Source organism: Pristis pectinata, chromosome 10, assembly GCF_009764475.1.
Source record: "Pristis pectinata isolate sPriPec2 chromosome 10, sPriPec2.1.pri, whole genome shotgun sequence".
NCBI classification, from domain to species: Eukaryota; Metazoa; Chordata; class Chondrichthyes; order Rhinopristiformes; family Pristidae; genus Pristis; species Pristis pectinata.
The window spans coordinates 66,073,388-66,079,158 of NC_067414.1; the positions used below are offsets into that span (position 1 = coordinate 66,073,388).

At 36.2% G+C, this 5,771-nt stretch overlaps 1 long non-coding RNA gene across 1 annotated transcript; it reads left to right on the forward strand.

Moving 5' to 3' along the window:
- Positions 1–530: 530 nt before the first annotated feature.
- Positions 531–2,884, forward strand: LOC127575355 (uncharacterized). Its single transcript, XR_007957038.1, has 3 exons — positions 531–629; positions 1,522–1,679; positions 2,088–2,884. It is a non-coding gene; the product is annotated as an uncharacterized LOC127575355 (long non-coding RNA).
- The last annotated feature ends 2,887 nt before the right edge of the window (positions 2,885–5,771 follow it).

Consider the following 5,771-nt stretch of genomic DNA (forward strand, 5'->3'; position numbering starts at 1 on the left):
GGTCAGCATTGCAACTAGAAAATACATTAAGTTACTTTTTTTCTTGAAGCAAATGAATTTAGATTGAAAATAAACTTCTTTTTTCTGTCAACAGAACCTTTGGCTGAGCAAGCTACTCCCCTCACAGAACGTGTAGATTCCTGTCAAGTTTACAGTTGTACCAAAACCAGGAGGGGCTGCAGAATCTTAAGAGACATCTAAGACATGACAGTACAAGTCAGACAAAATATGTAAGTGAGCAGAACAATGACAGATTCAATTTAATGCAATCAAATGTAATGTGCTGCATACATGGTCATCAATGGTGAAGCCAGAAGAGACCTAGGAAGTCATTGTACATCTGGCACCAAACATATCCAAATGACAGAAAGCACTGATCAGCAGAGGCAATAGGATGTTCAACTCTGTAGCCAAAGGAGCAGTATGTGAATCAGTTGTAGTGATCAAATCTCACAATGGAATATTCACGCCCACTGTATCTAGCCTAGGTTGCCTAGAAACAAGAGAGATTTTCAAACACTGGAAGAATTGCAGTGAGCAGCAACAGAGCAGGTTCCTGCTGTTGGAAGTTCAAGTTGTGAAGAAGAACTGGAGAAATTTGGCCTTTTCAACTTGGAGACACCTGAAAGGTGGTTTTGCCTACATTTAAAACCTTGCATGGTTGTAGGTAAAGTTAATACAAACTATCATTTCAAATAAAAACAGAAAATGCTGATGATACTGAGCAAGTCAGGCAGCATCTGTGGGGAGAGAGAACAGACTTACATTTCAGGTCAGTGTCCTTTCATCATGGAGCTAAAGGGTGCAGTGCCAGCAGGTGACATGTAATTTTGGCTGTGATGTCAGGAAATTATTTTTCATACAAAGTAACCAATATCTGGAATAGTGGAACCAGAAACCTTGGAACAATTTAAAAATAACTGGACATTAGAGTCATGGAATGGTGATTGGATTAATTAAGATATATCAGATTGCATACCTCAGTTGTGATGATCATGTGATTTATTCTGTAATTGCCTGTGTCAATGCATTTAGAGATATTCTTTTCACAAGTTTTCCCCACTTATCTGTCATAACCTCAGCAGAAATTCTGTAGAAATTCTGAAGAAAAGGCAGAAGAGGTTGTTGGACCACTTCTTTTTCATTTCAGTGGATTTTTATTGAACTGGATAATCCCTTAATATTCAAATTTCTAGCCTAAAAAACTGCTTAAAATGGCATCGAGAAACATTCAACTGAATCAATGCAAATTCAGTGCATAAACTAAATTTTCAGAGCAGACATTCCATTCCTGAACAGTATAAACAGAATATTTTTACAGGCAGAAAACTGTCCAATATTTGTAGGTGGTGTGCACAATATAAATCATTTTGTCTTTTTCAGTAATCCTGAGTTGTATTCATGACATCAGTCACCATTATTAAATGGGCTCTGTTTAATAATGGATGTGAAAGAGGAAAAAGTTCTGAAGTCATTTATGTGCTCAATATCTAGACACATTGTGCTTATCTTTTTAATAAGGGACTGTGTTCAGCTGGGAGTATCAGAAGGAAACAAAGACATCTACAGATGAAACAGGTGAAGAAAGAAAATGGAGGACCGTGCACATATCAGAATCGTTGGACCCTGAAGGAACATAGGATCAAATTAGTTCTACACAGATGTTACTTTATGAGCTGGTAAAGCTTTCTGAACCAGTTACATTGATTGAAATAGAGTGAGTAGGGTTATACTTTTTCAAGTCAACATAGAGAAAACATAGTCTGTTGTGTACATAGTTTGGAAATTACAGGAAAATCTTCTGATATTTGAAAAGAAAAATATTTATTGCCTGAATATACTTGTTTAAATAATGGAAAATATAAACTATAGCAGAATTTGTTGGAATAAGACCGATGTGAATTGTGTCAAAAGTGGAAGATTTAAGGCTTCAGACAAAATGTAGAAGTATTGTATGAAAAGATCCAATATATTCATAACAGCACATTGTGTAAGTTCATTGGGTGTATAATTTGACTTATTAGAGTTTAAATTCTGAAGAGAGCAATTTAGTTTTGATTATTAGCTTTGTTCCACTTTATTTCTAGGTTGACGAGAAAAGCTTAAAGTGCAGCAGACCCGCTTCAAAATTTTATTCATTAGCCTAAACAATACCATTCTTCTGCAAAAATCTGTCCTGCAACAGGGCACTACTCAGTATTGATAAGATTTTCTACTTTGTAATCCAGAAACATGCAGCATTAAACTCACAGCAAGGGCCCAGGAGAAAATAATATTTATCTGTAGCTCCGGGTGCAAGCAGATAAACAGGTTGAGTCTCACTGGCCAATTTGAAGCAATGAAGATTGTCTGGAAAGAGCAGTCATGTTGGGAATCATTAACATTACAAACTTTTTTTTGTAGGATCCTACCATTTACCCAAGGCTCATGTGTATTCATTAAAGCTAGCTTTTTTCCCTCATATCCCTCAACTCTCCAAAGGAAAATCAACATAATTGAATAGGTTCAAATAATTCAAATATAATTTGAATGTGCAGGAAAATAAGAAGCTACAGAGAGTAGTGCACTCAGCCCAATACATCACTTGCACCATCGGAAGTACCTACATGAGGCGCTGCCTCAAGAGGCAACATCCATCATCAAAGTTCCCCACCATCCAGGCCATGCCATCTTCTTGCAGCTACCAGCAGGCACGAGGCCAGGTTCAAGAACAGCTACTTTCCTTCAACCACTCAGTTCTCCAATCAACCTGCACAACCTAATCACTACTTCATCACTACCTCAGTGTGGCAACACCATGGGGCACTTTGCACTACAATGGACTTTTGCTTTTTTTTTGTTCTAATTGTGTTCTTCTTGTATAAGTTACGTCTTTCTTGGGAATGCTGCTTATATGATGCTCTGTGCCTGTGATGCTGCTGCATACATGTATTTGTGTACACGACAATAAACTCGACTTTTGACTAGAGGTTTGCCTGCCTGTGTTTTGCGACAATAATCCAACCATTTTATAGAGTTATGGTTCTGGAGTAAGTAATTTCATAAATCAAAAGAATCTCCACCATGTGAAGCAGAATACCAACGTAGCATGAGCCACTACTGGGCCAATGCATGTGGCATGTACATGAATCAATGAAATACTCCAATAATATAGCAAACGTTTTGTAAGGGCACAGTTGTGCAAAGTATTAAACAAGTTCATTCCAGTCAGGGTTCAGTTGTAGGAACAATTGCATTTTGTTTTGCATTCAAATCTGACAAAATTGTTTTGTTGAAAAAGAACATCTGAAATATAAGCAACTTCCATTGTATTTCATATTGGCTCAGTAATAGAATTTGTGGCTAACTCAGAATGCTCTGGGTTTAGATTCTACCATTGGAGTGGAGAGTTCAATCTAAATTGTTAAAGGTGGCGGCTGTAAGCTCAATGTTAAATTCACTGTTAGTTCAGATGACCATATCCTGTTGTTGTACTTCAAGAGGACCCATGGAGCTCACCTGTTGTCCTCATCAACATATATACCACAGCCAACACTGCAATATAGATTTATTGATTATTTACCTCACTGGTGTTTGCATAATGTTTGTGTGCATAAATTAGCTGCTATGTTTGCCTACATTACAATGACTGCACTTCAAAGGTAATTTGTTGATTGAAGTAACTCGTCATGCCCATTGGATGTGAAAGGTATGAACTAAAACTAATTTCTTTGTTTCAATAGTTGCAAATTTTTGAAGTGATATAAATTTCTCCACATATTGTCCAGGGAAGTCATTCATTAACTTTTCACAGCATAAAATCACTTCATATATTCCAGATTATTTTCAGGTCAATTAGAGAATCCACTGACTACTCAGAATTCCCACGGTCTGGCATCTGGGTCACCATCTGAATTTCCTGTTGTTCACCTTTTGGCTCTGGTGAAAGAAAGGAATGAGGCAAACAGACAGGCACAGCTGCCCAAACCGATGCCTTTTAAAAGGTACCAATGATTACCTCTAATTCTAGGTGATATCAATAGATCATCTTATTGCTACCCAAACACACCTTTATTTCACTAATTTTACATGTCACTCAAAAGTATAATAAAATTTCTAATGAAGCTGGTGAGTTTAAAGGGAGTGGGAAATATATGAGCAAGCCAAACCCTGGTTTCAACGTTGGCTCCACACCATGATCGTGCTCTGGACCTCCAGCTCACAATCCAGACAAATGAGTGAACCAGATCCAAACCATCAGGATTTCTCAATATCAGGTCCAGATTATTGGAGTTTTACTGCATTCCAGTCCATCACTGTGAGAGCATTAACATAATAGAATGAATCTATAGGTTGTAACATGTGGCCTCTCAAAGTAGCATGGCATGAAACTTCCAAGCAGCTACAAATGAACACAGACTTTATCATTCACAAAGGTTTTACTCTACTTATGAAAATTAGTCATTTCATTCTCAGGCGCGCATAGTATCACTTACAAATATTTCAGTGCAGCTATTTACCTGCTTAGTAGAATGTCACAAGGTAACATTGACTATAGATAAGCTTGTGTATTGCAGACAAATTCTTGCAGAAAGATAGAGGTATGGTAGATGCAGCCATGAATAACCTAAATAACATTTTGATATGGTAAAAAAAATTTTAAATTTTATCATTACCAGGGAATGGAGCTTTAATAAGATTAAAATGATATACTAACTAAAGCATATTTTACTGTATTCTTATTCTGTAAATCTGCATAATAATGGTAAGACCAGCAGTCATTGCCCACTCCTAGGTGCCTTTGAGCCACCTTGAATCACTACAGTCCTTGCAGTGAAAATACTTCAACAATATTATTAGGTAGGGAGTTCCACTATTTAGACAATGAAGGTATGATGGTACTTTACTACATTAGGATAGTTTGCAACCTATAAGGCAACTTGTAGTTGTCTCCAATCCCATTACTGTCTTTTTTTGATGATAAAAGTAATCAATTCTGGCAGCGCTATTGAAGAATTCCTCAGTGAATTTTATAATGATACAAATGATACATTTGTAGTGAAGGGAGTTGATTAAGGGTGGAAGACTGGATGCCAATCAAGAGTTGGTTAAAGGTGACTCCCACATTAGGGGGGTGGGGGTGTTCCTATAAAACAGTTTGTTGCGCAATTTTCAGTAATGTGAAGCCACGTTATCTGTGTACACATTGAGAAATGTGAGTTGAAGAAAAATTGTGCTTATTTATTTAGTTTCTTTTTCACATTAATTCAGTGAGAGTGAATTTTATTCTGTATCTCTAATTTTTGGGTAGTGATTTGTGAATTCTGAAGGGAGAATTTCAATTACCTGAAAGCCATAACAGCATTTTCTTTCAAAGATACTTCACTTCAATTAAGTGGCTTTTCATAGCCCAGGCCTTATTCATTATATATACAGATATACTGTATAACATACGAGTTAATAATATTTGATTTTTTAATGCTATTAAATTTCAACATTAAGCATTTATTAAACATTGCTCCTGAACTTGAACACCAGAAGGATGTAGCATCTTAGATAAAGATTGATGAACTGAAAATACAGAAAGATCTTGAAATGTGGGAATCACACACCATCTTTATAGGAGGACTGTTTCTTCAGTTAAAGAAATTTTGACCAAACAAGGAATATAAATTCACCTTAATTCATGCTGTAAAAACTAGTGTCAAAGCTTGAATCAAAGTACCGTGTAACTGATATATAAAATAAGTAATGTCAATAATTTTTAAATAATTTTTATTTACACTGTCAGA